Source organism: Pleurodeles waltl, chromosome 11, assembly GCF_031143425.1.
Source record: "Pleurodeles waltl isolate 20211129_DDA chromosome 11, aPleWal1.hap1.20221129, whole genome shotgun sequence".
In the NCBI taxonomy this organism is placed as follows: Eukaryota; Metazoa; Chordata; class Amphibia; order Caudata; family Salamandridae; genus Pleurodeles; species Pleurodeles waltl.
Window position 1 is genome coordinate 972,375,815 of NC_090450.1, and position 18,856 is coordinate 972,394,670.

Genomic DNA, 18,856 nt, shown 5'->3' on the forward strand with positions numbered 1-18,856 from the left:
GCCCACCATATTATGACAAAGCAAACCACCATGATTTCTGGGACGGTACCAATGCCATCAAAAGCCTGGTGGAAATACTGCAAAATAAACAAAAGACTCACCATCAGAGACAAAGAGAAGACCAAAGCCGCCATGGAACCGGAACTACGAGTCTTCCCAATGCTCTTCTACGCCATGCTCCACCTGGAACACCAACACCAACAAAGACGACGACGGTGAGTACAGCCGCCTAGCACACAAGGGAGGGAGGGAGGAAAAGGGGAGTGACACACACATGCACAACACACACACACCATATACACAACCAGGTGCAGAGGAAAACCAATGTCACAGGATCCACATCATAATAATGTAAGTACTACATGTAGGTTTAACGGATAGTGTAATTTGATGCCAACAGCCACCATATTGTCTATGTGAAAAAAAAATAGGAGTAAATATCCAGAAAGGGCCAATGTCCAATCCAAAATACAAAAGGCACACATGGCCACAGGGCACAGTCCAAGCCCCATCTTGTTTCCTGACAATATCCGCACTACACTGTTCAGGGGCATCATGTTGGAATTTGGGCAGGCACCTCAGCTGAAGTGGGGAACTTGCCCAGTGTTTCTGGAGGGGGCTCCATGCCCATTTCTCTTTGCTGGGGAGTGCAAGGTCACAGTCTCTGAGGTGGGGAACTTGCCCACTGGTTCTAGAGGGGGCTCCATGCCCATTTCTCTTTGCTGGGGAGTGCAAGGTCACAGTCTCTGAGCTGTGGAACTTGCCCACTGGTTCTGGAGGGGGCTCCTTGTACAACATGCCCTCTGCTGAAGGTGAGGGCTTCTGTGTCTCAGCTGGAGGTGAGGGCTTCTTGCCCACTGCTGGTGGAGGTGTTACCCTGCCTTCCTCAGATGGAGGTGAGGGCTCCTTGCCTACTGCTGGTGGAGGGGGCCTCTTGCCTCTCTTTGTTGGTGGAGTGGGATCCTTCGCTTTCTTGGGTGGTAGAGTGGGATCCTTCCCTTTTTTGGGTGGTGGAGTGGGAACCTTCCCTTTCTTGCTTCCACGACTAGGAGGTGCCTCCACTGTCCCCGTCTCATGTCCCTTGGGTTTCACCACCCTAGTCCTCCCTTTCTGAGGCAGAGGTGTGCTCACAGTAGGAATGGCAGCCGTCGCACTCCGGGCCCCTTTGTGCGAGCAGCTGTTGATTTGATGGGAGCAGTGGCAGACTGTTTGGCTGAGGTGCTAGGCTGGGTCATTGGGACCCTGCTCTTATGGGCATGACAGGGGGTGGAGGGGGAGGGATGAGGTCAAGTTGGGCAAGGAAAAGCTTCTTAGGGACGGTGGGGCGGGATGTGGGAGGAGGGATGGGAGTGGAGGTTGAGGGAGAGGGTTGTTGGAGGTGTACGTCTGCTGGACTTGGGTGCAGGTGCATGGGAAGTGTGCTGATGTGAGGTGGGTGGCTGTTGGGAGTCTGAGTGTGTGCGCCTGTGTCTCTTGGGGGCAGACAGGGTGGGAGAGCACACAGGGGACGCATGGATGGACGTTGTGGAGGTGTCTGCAAGTGAGGTGTGTGTGTGTTGCTTGGTGTTGTGATGGTGGTGGTGGCTGTTGATGCAGTGCATGCAGGTGTGAGTGCGGATGTGACTGTGAGGGAGGAGGAGCAGGAGGGGGAGACAGTGGAGGCAGTGGATGGTGTTGTGTGTACAACTGTCTGGTGTTTGTGTGAGTACTAGTGGCCTGAAGTGTGCTGCTGGTGTTTGTCTGTGCCACTCTTGTGTGATGTTTTGTGTGCATGCTTGTCTGCATGTGTACATGGGATGGGTTGGGGTTGAGGTGACTGGGAAGTGGTAGTTGGAGGGGGAAGAGTAGGAACAGGGACACTGGCTGCCATCAGAAAGGAGGCCAGAGCTTGAAACGATCTCTGTTGGGCTGCCAATACACCATGGATGCCCTCCAGGTATGCATTGCATTGCTGCATTGGGATGCCAGCTCCTGGACGGCATTCAAATGGTTAGCTGCCCTACAGAGATGGATCTCAGGAGGTCAATAGCCTCCTCACTGAGGGCATCAGGGTTCATTGGGGCAGGGCCTGAAGTGCCTGGGGCAAAGGAGATGCCCACCCTCCTGGGTGAGCGGGCACGGGCAACTAGGTGGGGGGCTACTGGGAGGGGGGTGCTGGTACGGGGGTTGGCGGCTGTACCTGTAGCTAGGGCGGTCCCAGAGGTGTCCACCACCACCAGGGAGCTTCCATCAGAGGAGGAATCAGAGTCAGTGTTGTCACCTCCTGTCTCCACCATGGTGCACCCCTCGCCCTCCATCCCACTAGTTCCCTCAGCGTCATTGGACTCTGCCTCCTGGGTCCTGTGGGATGAAGCTCCCTCTGTCGGTGGTGCCCCTGCTCCTCTGCCAGATGATGCTAATGCACACATGGACAGGATGACAGAAGAAAAAAGCGGGGGGATAGAAAGGGAGTACTGGGTCAATTACAGCACCAACACCACAGTTTGGCTTACACATTACCATCACACACAGGGATCAGGATTGCGCACTATGCGCCACACTGGCATTCAATTAGCTAGGTGCCACAGCAAGATGAGAGCCAACCACTATCAACTGCACCCCTCCTGGGAACCACTAAGCCCTATCTGACATGGAATGCAACCTACCTAGGTTACCAGATTTTGCAATACACCTATTTCCCTTGAGCTGGATCACGCTGCAATGTCTGAAACCCACCACCAAGATCCCATGCCTCCTGCCAATAATTGTTGTTACCCTCACTGTACTCACCCCGTTGTAGCTGCTGTGATGCCCTCAAACGCCCATCCAGCTCTGGGTAGGGAACCGCCAGTATGCGGGCCATCAGGGGGTCAGGTTCCGACAGGCACCCCACCCTCGTTGGGAGGCCATCCCCAGCTGGGCCTCCGTGGTCTTCCGTACCCATCATCTCAGGTCCTCCCACCTTTTCCTACAATGGGTGCTCCACCTGCTGTAGACCCCCAGGGTCAGGAGGACACCATTACACATACAACCCAGCCTGTCACACATATGGCCCACAAATCCCATTTCCTTCTCCATTGGCACACACATCACCCGACGCCCACCATGTACACTACCACCAGACATACCACCCCCCCCCCCCAAATGACACAATGCTTGCACACACATCTCCATGCAACCTTGTCACATGCATCGTGCCCAAAGTGTAATCTCCGGTTGGTAAAGAGGCCCATAAAGCTGTCCATACTGGGGTAGGACCCCATCCACCAAGAGCTCCAACTCCTCTGAAGTGAAGGCAGGAGCCCTTTCCCCGTCACACGGGCCATGGCAGGATCCAGGCACAGGTCACAGCAGCACACGCAGTGTAGATGTTGTCCTGTAGAAAGTGAGGAATCAAGTGAAGTTATAGACAGTAAATGTAAGTCATGTCCGTGGCGGTGTACACCGTTGTCGCGTGGACTCTCATTATCCTAAATGAGACTACTGGATTTCTAGGTAGCAGGATCGTTCCTGGTGTGGGGGACTGAGTCTGACCCACTTAGAAGGACCTCTGTCACCCTCAATCCGGTTTTGCTCCGGCTAACTAGCAGTGCCTCATCTCTCCCTAGGGGAAGGGATGATTAGGCAGCCGAGCGCATGACATCTATAGAACTTCTCAAGGAAGTCGTGGTCCCAACCAGCTCTCTCATTTACCGCATGATCTCATATACAAATGACAAAGACAGTTTAAGTTTTATAGATTGTTTTTAATAAAACGACTGTATTTTAGATATTAAGGCATGAGCCACAATAACCAGAACCACACAACACAGTAGGATTGAAATAGTCACTATGAGAGTAAAACATAGAAACAATGCTATCATGGTGTTAATAGATTCTATTCTCTCTCAATAGATTATATTTAGAGCACAGCATGTTAAGCTATTAGCTTGCCTTTTCGATTCCCTGGGAAACCATCAACCCTCATACCTGAGCAAAGACCTGTGATCTGGTTCAGCATCTGCAACGAGGCAGTCAGCGTCTAGTTGTGGTTCCCTGGTCGGAATCTCCCTCTTCCCTGTACTAGGACTAGGAAGTGTTTTTTATAACTAATACGCCGGTGTTCTAAGAAACGTCCCTACGTAGGAATGTATATTTTCTACGAACCCTAAAGACTAAACTCCTACCACGTCTATCAGCAATGTACCAGACTGTATCCTTGACTGAAGCACAGAGCGAGCAAGAATGTATTGTTTGAAAACTGCGGTGCTGAAGTAAGCTAAACAGTGTGATAGAAGAAAATAAAACAAGACCGTAGAACTGGCTATTTGAAAAATAACAGTACAAAGCTAAATAAAAAGCATTTAGAGCAAAGTGCACAGAGGCTCTATGCTATGAGCAGAGGAATAAAATATATCCAGGGCAAAGTGCACAAAGGCCTAAAGCCCAAAGCTAATGCGCAAAGGGTACATGAAACTGACCACACTACACCCTCCCCTTGTCGGTAGCAAGTGGTTCTAATCAAAAACGAGAAACAATAATATGCCCCAGATACAAAAATATACAAAATACATTTCGACAAGTCCAGAGGACATCAAAGTACAACTGCTTTTACTAAATTTGTAAGCATGTGACGGTAAAGCCAAATCATCAAAATGTCAATTATAAAAAATCAAATTCTTAAATGGAAGCCACAGAAAGCAGGAGATCCTCCACCTCGACAGACGTCAATACTGGAAAATCCATGCCAAACACTATCATGGATCAGGTGTGTTCCAAAGCCCTATGACCATCCAGGGCGGCACCCCGTGCAGGGTCTATGAATGACACAATACCATCTTCCTCCAGGAAGGGAATCTCATAAACAGCCTCACGAAGCAAACGCAACCGCAGTGCACAAGTCTGGGAATGAGCCCTAATCGGGAACATCAACAGATCAGTATCAACCACTGGGGGGGGCGCTGCAGTGAGAGACAGAAAGCCAGTGCATGTTCAAACGAGCACCAAAGGCACTGAAACACGGGCTGCACACAATCCAAAACTGGTCGGAATGACAGAGACCAGTCACACTCCAACTGTCCTAGGAGTGTTGCTACAAAATGCTGCATCATGCGTTCACGACACAGCTGCGCTGACGGGAGCGCCAACATCGGATTTCGATGCGGTGGCACATCCATTGCGGAAGAACAACAGCAACAGCAAAACACCAGCCAACAAAGCCATAGTAATCGGAAATCCCCCAAAAATGCTTCCGAAAATAGAATGAACAGCCGAAGGTATTAAACCGAATATGGAAGAGAAGGAATGAACAAAACCAACACCAACGGCTTTGAAGAAATGTGCAATTCCAGCAGTGCTGGACGCATTAAATATACGTCCCACGAGTTCACCAAAGTGGCTCGGAAAGTTAGTATTTAATAGGGACTGTATTTCTGCTGATGACCTCGCCACCTGAAGTGCGTAGGTCTCGCGGGCAGATGTAAGGGCTACATGCTTTTGAAACAATAGTGCCTTTAGTCGACTCAACTTGTCAAAATTCACCTTGGAAGTAGCAATGTGAGGCCAGATGTCCGCTACCTCCCTAAATTGAGTGGGGGGAAACAACACATTCCCGCAGCACGTAATGGCCTTGGTGACAACGACTACGTAAACTATTCCGGCACGCATGCCACAACAGGCTTCACTGTTAAGAAGGACGTAGCTGCCGTTTGAAAGCACCTGGAAAGTGTTTTTAATTACTGGGACTGGAACTCCCTTAAGATAGCAAGCCAAGTTCGCAACCGAGGCATTACACGCCCCACGTTGGGCGCCATGTCGCGTGGGCTCTCATTATCCTAAATGAGACTACTGTATTTCTAGGTAGCAGGATCGTTCCTGGTGTGGGGGACTGAGTCTGACCCACTTAGAAGGACCTCTGTCACCCTCAATCCGGTTTTGCTCTGGCTAACTAGCAGTGCCTCATCTCTCCCTAGGGGAAGGGATGATTAGGCAGCCGAGCGCATGACATCTATAGAACTTCTCAGGGAAGTCGTGGTCACTCAGGTCCCAACCAGCTCTCTCATTTACCGCATGATCTCATATACAAATGACAAAGACAGTTTAAGTTTTATAGATTGTTTTTAATAAAACAACTGTATTTTAGATATTAAGGCATGAGCTGCAATAACCAGAACCACACAACACAGTAGGATTGAAATAGTCACTATGAGAGTGAAACATAGAAACAATGCTATCATGGTGTTAATAGATTCTATTCTCTCTCAATAGATTATATTTAGAGCACAGCATGTTAAGCTATTAGCTTGCCTTTTCGATTCCCTGGGAAACCATCAACCCTCATACCTGAGCAAAGACCTGTGATCTAGTTCAGCATCTGCAACGAGGCAGTCAGCGTCTAGTTGTGGGTCCCTGGTCGGAATCTCCCTCTTCCCTGTACTAGGACTAGGAAGTGTTTTTTATAACTAATACGCCGGTGTTCTAAGAAACGTCCCTACGTAGGAATGTATATTTTCTACGAACCCTAAAGACTAAACTCCTACCACGTCTATCGGCAATGTACCAGACTGTATCCTTGACTGAAGCACAGAGCGAGCAAGAATGTATTGTTTGAGAACTCCGGTGCTGAAGTAAGCTAAACAGTGTGATAGAAGAAAATAAAACAAGACCGTAGAACTGGCTATTTGAAAAATAACAGTACGAAGCTAAATAAAAAGCATTTAGAGCAAAGTGCACAGAGGCTCTGTGCTACGAGCAAAGGAATAAAATATATCCAGGGCAAAGTGCACGAAGGCCTAAAGCCCAAAGCTAACGCGCAAAGGGTACATGAAACTGACCACACTACACCGTGACTGCCGCTGGTAATCCCCATTGGCCACTGTACCCCATAAAACCCCATATTAGCCAATAAGGAATAGCACAGCAGTGCAAGACCGCCTTTCGTGATGACGCCCAACGCCGGTGGAATTACCTCACTTCCACCTGTCCCTACATACAGGACAGGCAGTCACCATTTTATGGTGGTGGACAACATTCAGATAATCAAAATCTGCGTCATTACTATAAATTGCACATACATTGCCATTCCCATTGTCCCATCACATTAATGCTCTCTGTACACTGAGGTGATTGTGCCATTGTTCAAATTGTGACACCCTACTCACTCTTGTGTCCCTTAGTGGCCTACCACTGCGGATGAATAGAAGGAAGAGACAAGACCCCGTGTACAGACCCCTTGTGGACTTGGCTACACTGGACAACAAGCACATAATACTCACCTATAGACTGGACAGGACCACTATCACACAGCTGTGTGCTCAACTGGAGCCTGATCTGATATCAGCTATCCGTCATCCCACTGGGATCCCACCTCTTGTGCAAGTTCTATCAGTGCTCCATTTCCTGGCAACTGGTTCTTTCCAAGTGACAGTGGGCTTGGCAGCAGGAATGTCACAGCCAATGTTCTCAGTAGTGCTGGCAAGGGTTTTGTCTGCCTTGGTCAAACACATGTGCAGCTACACTGCTTTACCCCAGGTGGATGATTTGGCCACTTGGTCAAACACATGTGCAGCTACACTGCTTTACCCCAGGTGGATGATTTGGCCACTGTGAAGGCAGGATTCTATGCAATAGAACATATACCTAACATTTTTGGGGCGATTGACGGAACACATATTGCATTTGTTCCCCCCCGCCACAATGAACAGGTGTTCAGGAATCGGAAGAGTTTTCACTCATTCAATGTCCAAATGGTGTGCCTGGTGGACCAGTGCATCCCCCACGTCAGTGCCAAATATCCTGGGTCGCTGCATGACACCTTCGGCCTGAGGAATAGCAGCATCCCAAATGTGATGGCACAACTACAGAGGCACAGGGTGTGGCTAATAGATGAGCCTGAGTCCCCACGCAATGTATGTCAGTGTATGCCTTCAGGAGCTATCCCCATACCATTGTGTAAGGCTAATGTTTGTCCCTCAATACTTGCAGGTGACTCTGGCTAGCCAAACTATCGTGGCTCCTGACCCCTGTGAGGAATGCCATAACAGGGGCTGAGAATCAGTATAATGATGAACATGGGCGTACCAGGGGGATCATCGAACGTACCTTAGGCCTCCTGAAGGCCAGGTTCAGATGCCTCCATCTGACAGGTGGATCCCTGTTCTACTCACCCAAGAAGGTTTGCCAGATAGTAGTACCATGCTGTATGTTGCACAACCTGGCCCTCAGACAACATGTGCCTTATCTGAAGGAGGAGGAGATTGGAAATGCCCCTGTGGCAGCAGTGGACCCTGAGGACAGTGAGGATGAGGAGGCAGAGGGTGAGGATGTGGACAACAGAACATCAGTTATATGTCAATACTTCCAATGACACACAGGTGAGACAGTGGAACTGACCATTCCTCTGACTATTGATGTTTTCAGTGTGGCTATAGCAGGATGGCATTCACTTCCTTTGCATCTCAAATTACTGTCACCTATGCCTTCTCATTTTGCAGATGTTGGTGTTATAAAAACTGTGTATTGATGTGATGACTACAGACAGCTACAGGTCATTATTTGCAAGCTATCACAGTGTTCAGATAATTTGCACAAGATGTCTGTTTCCATAATTGCACATTTTCATCACATAAAACACTGTCACTCAAGTTGTGTTCAAGAGTGTTTATTTTAGTGCAAATTATAGACAGAAAAGTGCAATGGAATCTGGTGATGGTAGAAGTAAGTCCAGGGTATTGTTCCAGTCTGTTTGTAGCACAGGTCCAGTGTCCAAGGGGCCATAGGAAGGGGAGCAAATGCAGTTCAGAGTGGACAAGGTGACAGGGTGGGACACAAGAGCGACATTCAGGAGGGTCTCATTTCCTGGCAGTAGTCTTGGTCTTGCCAAGTGTCTCTGGCTTCTGTCTAGGTCGCAGGGAACGTTTGTGGGGTGGTTCACCTTCTGCAGGGGGAGGGGTGCTGGTGACCTGTGGGTCCTGTGGCAGGGCCTCCTGTCCACTAGCTGCAGCAGATGTGGAGGGCTGGTCAGTAGACTGGCTAGTGGTAGGGGCCCGCTGGGTTGCTGTCCATTCCCTCGTGATGTTGGCCATATTAGCCAGCACCCCTGCTATGGAGACCATGGTGGTGTTGTGGGCCTGCAGATCTTTCCTGATCTCCTGATGGTATACCTCCTGCAGCCACTTGTTATCCTGCATGTTGGTAAGGATCTGGCCCATCTTGTCCTGGGATTGTTGGTAAGCCCCCAGGACATTAGTGAGTGCCTCCTGGAGGGTCGGTTTCCTGGGCCTGTCCTCCCTCTGGCGCACAGCTGTCCTCCGAGTGTCCTTGTCCCCTTGTGCCTCTGTCTCCGGAATGGTGTGTCCACTGCCACTGACCCTAGGACCCTGATTGTCTTGGGTGTGAGATGTGGACTGGGGTCCCTGTACAGGTGGGCACACTGCTGATTGACGTGTCCTGGTGACAGAGGTGTGGGGATGTTGGGTGGGTGCTGTGGTGTTGGATAGTGAGGGGGGAGGCTCTGTGGTGGACTGGGAGTGGGCTGGGGTTGCCGACTGACCAGTGGTCCCTGATGGGCCAGGAAGTTCATCCAGATCCAGAAGTCCACAGTTACTGTCATCACTGGGGGCATCTTCTGTTGGGGGACTGGATAGTCATGGCACCTACTCACCGCTGGGATGGGCTGGGGTGCCTGTAAGTGATGTGTATGCTTCATGTCTGTGATATATTGTACATCCCTAGCTTCCCCTCTATTGTTGCTGTTGCCCTGCCACCTTTGTGTATGATGATGTATGATTTTTAGTACTCCATGCTGTACATGCTTTGGTGATGGGTGTACATGCAGGGCTGGGAGGATTGTCCATGCATTGGTATGGCATGCAGGACTTGGCATTGGGGTTGGTCACATGTGTAGGTGCACTGTGTGGGATGGAGTGGAGTGATGGGAGTCAGGGTAAGGGGGTGAGATGGCAAGCAGGTATGGGAGGTGATAAGTAGTAAATATTGACTCACCAGTGTCCAGTCTTCCGGCTACTCCAGTGAGTCCCTCAGGATGCAGGATTGCCAAGACTTGCTCCTCCCATGCTGTCAGCTGTGGGGGAGGAGGTGGGGGCCACCGCCAGTCCTCTGGATGGCAAGCTGGTGCCTTGCTGCCACGGAATGTACCTTCCCGCAAAGGTCGTTCCACCTCTTCCTGATATCTTGTTCTTGGATGCTGTCCCACGGCGTTCACCCTGTCCACGACTCTCCGCCACAGCTCCATCTTCCTGGCAATGGTTATCTGCTGTACCTGTGCTCCAAACAGATGTGGCTCTACCCTATTTCCTCCACCATTACCCGCAACTCCTCATCAGTGAAACAGGGGTGCCTTAGTGGGGATATGGGTGTTGTGTGGTGTGTGATGTGCAGAGGGTGTTGAGTAATGTGGTGGGGTATGGGATGTGACAGATGGATGGGTGTTTGTGGTCTGTGTGTAGTTGTCTCTGTGATATTCGTGTCTGTCTTGTGGCAATTTCTGGTGTTCGTAAAGGATTGTGGGTAATGTGGGTGGGTGTTTTACAGTGCTGTGGGTGGATGGATGTGGTGTGTGAATCAGTGTCAGGTGTGGGTTTTTGGTATTGGCCAAAATTGTGTGGTTTTGTATTTTGGTGGCCATTCAGACCGCGCTGGTGTGTACCGCCAATGGTTTACTGCTGTTGAATGTCCGCCGTGGTGATTCGCGGGTCATAATGTGGTGGGCATTGTTTTGTTGGCGTAACAGTATGGGTGGTACTAACGCCACTTTAACACTGACCTTTGGTCTGGCAGATATGTGTTTGTGGCAGTATTCTGTCGGTTTGGTGTGTGTGTGTCATAATATGGCAAACGGATGTTTGCCTCCGCGACGGTATGTTGGCGGCCGTCACCACGTCGGGAAGCAGGATTTACCGCAATTGTCATAATGAGGGCCATAATGTGCACAGAGTCCAGGGGTTTCCCAGAAGCTTAACAGAGGCAAAAGTAGATAATACTAATGCTCTCTTTTGTGGTAGTGTGGTCGAGCAGTTACGCTTATCAGTGGGTAGTGCAATGCATTTGTTATACACACACAGACAATAGAAGAAGCACACAATCAATGACTTAACTTCAGACCAATGGTTTTTATGTATCAAAAATATATTTTCTTAACTTATTTTTAGAATCACAAGATTCAAGTTGCAGGTAAGTACTTCAATAGATTTGTATTTCACACATGTATCAACAGTACTTTGTTTGAAATCGATACATTATACAGTTTTTGAAATATTGGCAGTAATCTGTTTTAAAAATGGACACTGCAATTTTCAGAAACAGTTCCTGGGGGGTGGGGAAAGAAATGTTAAGTCCGTTTACAGGTAAGTACAACACTTACAGGTTCAGTATCTGGGTTTTAGGAAGTCCACCGGTCGGGGTTCAAGTTAACCCCAAACACCCACCACCAGCAACACTGGGCCGGTCGGGTGCAGAGGTCAAAGCTGAGCAAATATAACCAGTAGCGGCTGGTGCCATTTGAAAGTGGTGGGGCGTAAAAGTTCTGGATGAGTGCCCGGTGGCGTGCGAGCACAGTGAGCGAGCCTGACCGTGATAAGGTGGGTTCGGGGGGTTCTCCCCCACAAAAAGCAGTGCTCTGAAGTGGTCACAGGGTGACTTCAATTCAAGAATTCAATTTAGCTTTATTTCGGCAAAAAAAGCCCTAAAAGCATATAAGACACAACATCATCAATACAAAACAGTTAAAAAAGAAGCCATACAACTCTCAAGAGTCTCGAAAGATAATTAAAAAGCACAGGGTGACTTATTGTTGCTCAAAACAAATCAGTAAGTAATATGAATAGGTGCCCTTTTCATAGATGGCCAAGCTGAATCAAAGTAAGCCACGAGCTGCCATGCTACATTAGAATTCTGACCAAAGCTGTCATGAATTCCCTAACTTCTTCCAAGATCTCCAGTAAGAATGAAATTAGTTATGGAGTCTAGGCTATTTTTGCTGTGCTTCGTATGTGTGCAATACAGCACCATATGCAAGTGTACTGGAAAAGAGTCAAGCAATGTTCATAACTTGTCTACTCTCCAAGAGATTTTTAAAGTACTAATTTACTGATAAACTGGGGGGGGTGATTTAAACATAGTAAGAATATAAAAATGAAAAAACGGTAAGCTTGAAATGTAAAAAACGTAAGTATAGGCATTCATTTTGCATGGCTTAGACTATTTCCAGAGTGCCTAAAAGCATATTCTCTTGCAAACATGTGGCCTCATGCTGAGGTGAAGCAGATGTGCCAGGCTAGGATGACTGCAATATGGTGGGTGGGATCACATATCTACATGAGCATTTCAAACACTTTGGAGAGCTATTCAAGGGAGGTGCGACACACCTGAAGACCTGCCTGGTGTATGCGTGAGAAAAAAGCCCAGTGAGTGACACTTTGCAGGCGTGCTCTTGACGTGGGAGAGAAGACAGCTCATCTGGATAATGACTCAGCCTTTGGCCTTTTAAGACAGATAAAAGTTGAATGCCATTTAAAATTAATTGCTTGAATATGTGCATTTTGCTTGTAAAGTGATCTGGTGTCCCATCATTGTAAAGAAATGTTCGAATCGCAGACAGCATACTAAATACCGCTATATTTAAAAAAAAAGAAGAAGCATTCTAAAGAAATGTAAATCCGGTAACGGTATACATAAAAATACAAGCAATCGCAAAGTTTCTTTTCAAACGTACAAACATTTGTACCATAGCCTAATTGCTCTTATATGACTGACGTACCCAGGAAAGTCTGTTCACCCACGTTTCAAACGATTTCAGCGCTTAAAGCAGAGGAGTGTTTTTCCCATCACGGATTTGCTGCACATGGGCGGGACACTGTCCCGGAGTATTTCACAATGTGCGTGGAAAGGGATTTGGTGAGTAACAATTAGTTATGGCCATTCCTGAGAAGTCCACAGTCATGCGGGTTGAGATTGTGTTGGAAAAACTGCAAGGTGTCTTCTTTTCAATATCTAAGCATACCCTTGACATATAATTGGTAAATGGTACAATGGGGCAGTAAAATTGAACTAAAATCTGAATGACAATGGGGTGTTTTAATGGTAAATGCATAGTCTGCTATTTGACCTGCCGTACCGCAAATCTCAAAGGGAGAGGCGGGCGAGGGGAGGGACGGAGGGGTTAGGGGGGATGGAGCGAGGCAGGGGATGGGGGAATAACATTTGTTTTTAAAGTCAAATACTTACCTTTTTCCGTCGCCGCTGCATGCAGATCACGTCGTGGTCAGCCAGCCTTGTGTACACCGCAATCCTTTCCCAGCTACTCCCAGAATGAGGTGGGGCCATGGAGGCTTGTTCCCACCCACCCTGTGACGAAGGGCTGCAGTGCTGCACAGCCTTGCTGATTGACAGGCAGCTTTGGAAACCCAGGCCTTATGCTAAAGCGCCCAGGCTGTTTTCTTTGACCGAGGCTTCAGTGCATCATAAGAGGCAGTCCCTTACAGTGTTGTAGGCTGCCGGAGGCCAGGGCTGAGATCAGGTAAGCTCTATAAATCCTGCGACGTCCAGCACATGCGCTGCAGCACATGTGTCTTTCAAAAGTGCCTGGTTTTGCCTGACCCTCGCGCAGAACGAGGGTCACACTGTTTGAAGTTTTAATGTATGAAACATTTTTTGGGATGCAGAAATTGAAGCTGGGGAAACATTTTGTTTGATGCAAAATTGACTCTTGGGCGGAGCCCTGCCGCCCTAATGAAGAAACCGCCACTGAATATAACGTGGGCTCCTATGGAGACAGGGGCTACTCAGAATCAGGCTTGCCTGCAGGTAAGTACCCGCAGCTCAGAGGGCAGACCAGGGGGGATTAGAAGAGCACTGAAGGGGCCACCAGTAGGCACCAATACACACACCCTCATCGGCACAGGGGCGGCCAGGCGCAGGGTGCAAACAGGATGTCAGGTTTTCAATGCTGGTCTATGAGGAGACCCCGGGGGTCACTCAGAGGCTGCAGGCGAGGTTCAGGGGGGTGTCTCGGGCACACCACCGGTCAGACAGGGAGGAGAGCCTCCTGCTGGACATTGAGGCACCAGTGGTTGGTTTGTCCAAGGTCTGGGGGCTGCGGATGCAGTGTGTTCCTGGCCGTCGGATATCTTCGTCCTGAGCTTCAGGGTCGGGGGGTCCTCGGGATTCCCTCCACAGGCGTCATCGTGGAGGGGTGAAGAGGTCAACCCAGGGTGGGCACTTGCTCGCAATCACCTGGGGACTGTCTTTTGCTGGATGGACACGGGCCATGGGCGTCGGCTTCACAGGGGTTAAGACTCACGCATCCGGAGTGAGGTGGGAGTCCTTGGTTGTAAGTTTTCTTAGACAGAGCCGCTGTCCTCAGGAGTTCTTGGTCCTTTTTGGGTGCAGGGCAGTCCTCTGGAGTTGGCAGAGGTCGCTGGTCCCGCTGGATGCGTCGCTGGTCTTGTGCAGTTTCTTTGAAGCAGGAGACAGGCCGGTAGGGCTGGGGCCAAAGCAGTTGTCGTCTTACTTCTTCTCTGCTGGGGGTTTCAATTAAGCAGTCCTTCCTCTTTGTGTAGGTCACCAGCAATCTGGTGAGTTGGGTTTAGGGACGCACTTAAATACATGATGTAGGGGCGTTACAGGGGTCAGAGGGCAGTAGCCAATGGCTACCGTCCCTGAGGTTGGCTACACCCTCCTTGTGTCCACTCCCTTTGGGGAGGTGGGCACATTCCTATCCCTATTGGTCCCTGTCATCCAAACCAAGATGGAGGATTACGCAGGGAGGGGGTCACTTCAGTTCTGGACACCTTAAGGGTGGCGCCAGCTGAAGTGGTCACTCCTCCTGTTTTTCTTAAGTTTCCTGCCAAACTGGCCGCTGTAGGAGGCTGGACTGGCTTGTAGTGAGTACCTAGGGGTACTTGCACCTTGCACCAGGCCCAGTTATCCCTTATTAGTGTATAGGGTGTCTAGCAGCATAGGCTGATAGATAATGGTAGCTTAGCAGGGCAGCTTAGGCTGAACTAGGAGACGAGTGAAGCTCCTACAGTACCACTTAGTGTCATATGCACAATATCATAAGAAAACACAATACACAGTTATACTAAAAATAAAGGTACTTTATTTTTATGACAATATGCCAAAGTATCTCAGAGTGTACCCTCAGTGAGAGGATAGGAAATATACACAAGATATATATACACAATACCAGAAATATGCAGTATAGTCTTAGAAAACAGTGCAAACAATGTATAGTTACAATAGGATGCAATTGGGACACATAGGGATAGTGGCAACACAAACCATATACTCCAAAAGTGGAATGCGAACCACGAATGGACCCCAAACCTATGTGACCTTGTAGAGGGTCGCTGGGACTATTAGAAAATAGTGAGGGTTAGAAAAATAGCCCACCCCAAGACCCTGAAAAGTGAGTGCAAAGTGCACTAAAGTTCCCCAAAGGACAAAGAAGTCGTGATAGGGGAATAAGGCAGGAAAGACACAAACCAACAATGCAACAACGCTGGATTTCCAATCTGGGGTACCTGTGGAACAAGGGGACCAAGTCCAAAAGTCAAAAGCAAGTCGGAGATGGGCAGATGCCCAGGAAATGCCAGCTGCGGGTGCAAAGAAGCTTCTACTGGACAGAAGAAGCTGAGGTTTCTGCAGGAACGCAAAGGGCTAGAGACTTCCTCTTTGGTGGACGGATCCCTCTCGCCATGGAGAGTTGTGCAGAAGTGTTTTCCCGCCGAAAGAACGCCAACAAGCCTTGCTAGCTGCAAATTGTGCGGTAAGCGTTTTTGGATGCTGCTGTGGCCCAGGAGGGACCAGGAGGTCGCAAATTGGACCAGGAGGCAGAGGGGACGTCGAGCAAGACAAGGAGCCCTCTTAGCAGCAGGTAGCACCCAGAGAAGTGCCAGAAACAGGCACTACAAGGATGCGTGAAACAGTGCTCACCCGAAGTTACACAAAGGAGTCCCACGTCGCCGGAAACCAACTTAGAAAGTCGTGCAATGCAGGTTAGAGTGCTGTGGACCCAGGCTTGGCTGTGCACAAAGGATTTCCGCCGGAAGTGCACAGGGGCCGGAGTAGCTGCAAAAGTCGCAGTTCCCAGCAATGCAGTCTAGCGAGGTGAGGCAAGGACTTACCTCCACCAAACTTGGACTGAAGAGTCACTGGACTGTGGGAGTCACTTGGACAGAGTTGCTGGATTCGAGGGACCTCGCTCGTCGTGCTGAGAGGAGACCCAAGGGACCGGTAATGCAGCTTTTTGGTGCCTGCGGTTGCAGGGGGAAGATCCCGTCGACCCACGGGAGATTTCTTCGGAGCTTCTAGTGCAGAGAGGAGGCAGACTACCCCCACAGCATGCACCACCAGGAAAACAGTCGAGAAGGCGGCAGGATCAGCGTTACAGAGTTGCAGTAGTCGTCTTTGCTACTATGTTGCAGTTTTGCAGTTTTGCAGGCTTCCAGCGCGGTCAGCAGTCGATTCCTTGGCAGAAGGTGAAGAGAGAGATGCAGAGGAACTCGGGTGAGCTCTTGCATTCGTTATCTAAGGAATCCCAAGAGACAGAGACCCTAAATAGCCAGAAAAGAGGGTTTGGCTACCTAGGAGAGAGGATAGGCTAGCAACACCTGAAGGAGCCTATCACAAGGAGTCTCTGACGTCACCTGGTGGCACTGGTCACTCAGAGCAGTCCAGTGTGCCAGCAGCACCTCTGTTTCCAAGATGGCAGAGGTCTGGAGCACACTGGAGGAGCTCTGGGCACCTCCCAGGGGAGGTACAGGTCAGGGGAGTGGTCACTCCCCTTTCCTTTGTCCAGTTTCGCACCAGAGCAGGGCTAAGGGGTCCCTGAACCGGTGTAGACTGGCTTATGCAGAAATGGGCACCAAATGTGCCCATGAAAGCATTTCCAGAGGCTGGGGAGGCTACTCCTCCCCTGCCTTCACACCATTTTCCAAAGGGAGAGGGTGTAACACCCTCTCTCAGAGGAAGTCCTTTGTTCTGCCATCCTGGGCCAGGCCTGGCTGGACCCCAGGAGGGCAGATGCCTGTCTGAGGGGTTGGCAGCAGCAGCAGCTGCAGTGAAACCCCGGGAAAGGCAGTTTGGCAGTACCAGTGTCTGTGCTACAGACCACTGGGGTCATGGGATTGTGCCAACTATGCCAGGATGGTATAGAGGGGGCAATTCCATGATCATAGACATATTACATGGCCATATTCGGAGTTACCATTGTGAAGCTACATATAGGTAGTGACCTATATGTAGTGCACGCGTGTAATGGTGTCCCCGCACTCACAAAGTCCGGGGAATTGGCCCTGAACAATGTGGGGGCACCTTGGCTAGTGCCAGGGTGCCCTCACACTAAGTAACTTAGCACCCAACCTTTACCAGGTAAAGGTTAGACATATAGGTGACTTATAAGTTACTTAAGTGCAGTGTAAAATGGCTGTGAAATAACGTGGACGTTATTTCACTCAGGCTGCAGTGGCAGGCCTGTGTAAGAATTGTCAGAGCTCCCTATGGGTGGCAAAAGAAATGCTGCAGCCCATAGGGATCTCTTGGAACCCCAATACCCTGGGTACCTCAGTACCATATACTAGGGAATTATAAGGGTGTTCCCGTAAGCCAATGTAAATTGGTAAAATTGGTCACTAGCCTGTTAGTGACAATTTGAAAGTAATGAGAGAGCATAACCACTGAGGTTCTGGTTAGCAGAGCCTCAGTGAGACAGTTAGGCACCACACAGGGAACACATACATATAGGCCACAAACTTATGAGCACTGGGGTCCTGACTAGCAGGGTCCCAGTGACACATAACAAACATACTGAAAACATAGGGTTTTCACTATGCGCACTGGGCCCTGGCTAGCAGGAAACCAGTGAGACAGTGAAAACACCCTGACATACACTCACAAACAGGCCCAAAGTGGGGGTAACAAGGCTAGAAAGAGGCTACTTTCTCACAGCTGCCAAAAGTGGGGCTTTGTCCGGTGGGGGGCATCTCCACTAGCTGGAGTGCCCTGGGGGACTGCAAAACGAAGCTTGAGCCTTTAACGCACACCGTCAGGTGTTACATTTCCTGCAGGGCGGAGGTGTGAAGCACCTCCACCCAGAGCAGGCTTTGTTTCTGACCTCAGAGAGCACAAAGGCCCTCACCCCATGGGGTCAGAATCTTGTCTGCTAGTGGCAGGCTGGCACAGAATAGTCAGTCCTACAGTAGAGGATTGGGTAAAATACAGGGGGCATCTCTAAGATGCCCTCTGTGTGCATTTTGTTACAAAAATCCCACACTGGCATCAGTGGGGGGGTTATTGTGCTGAGAAGTTTGATACCAGACTTCCCAGTATCCAGTGAAGCCATTATGGAAGTGTGGAGTTCGTAATGACAAACTCCAAGACCATATACTTAATATGGCCACACTGCACTTACAATGTCTAAGAATGGACATAGACACTGGAGGAGCATAATGCTCATGCAGCTATGCCCTCACCTGTGGTATAGTGCACCCTGCCTTAGGGCTGTAAGGCCTGCTGGAGGGGTGACTTACCTATGCCACAGGCAGTGTTTTGTGGGCATGGAACCCTGAGGGGGATGCCATGTCGACATTGCCTTTTTCTCCCCACCAACACACACAATCTGCAATGACAGTGTGCCTGTGTTAGGTGAGAGGTCCCTTAGGGTGGCACAACACATACTGCAGCCCTTAGGGACCCTCCCTGGCCACAGGGCCCTTGGTACCACTGGTACCTTTTACAAGGGACTTATCTGTGTGCCACATGTGCCAATTGTGAAAATAATGGTACATTTTTAGGGAAAGAACACTGGTGCTGGGGCCTGGTTTGCAGGATCCCAGCACACTCTCAGTCAAGTCAGCATCATCAGGGAAAAAGTGTGGGG

General features: G+C 49.6%; 1 long non-coding RNA gene across 1 annotated transcript in view; it reads right to left on the bottom strand.

Moving 5' to 3' along the window:
- Positions 1 to 13,407, bottom strand: part of LOC138265342 (uncharacterized) — a 59,393-nt gene extending 45,986 nt beyond the window's left edge. Inside the window, exon 1 of the long non-coding RNA XR_011199345.1 lies at positions 13,201 to 13,407. This is a non-coding gene — a long non-coding RNA (uncharacterized lncRNA). The remainder of the gene's footprint in view (positions 1 to 13,200) is intronic.
- Between the last annotated feature and the right edge of the window lie 5,449 nt (positions 13,408 to 18,856).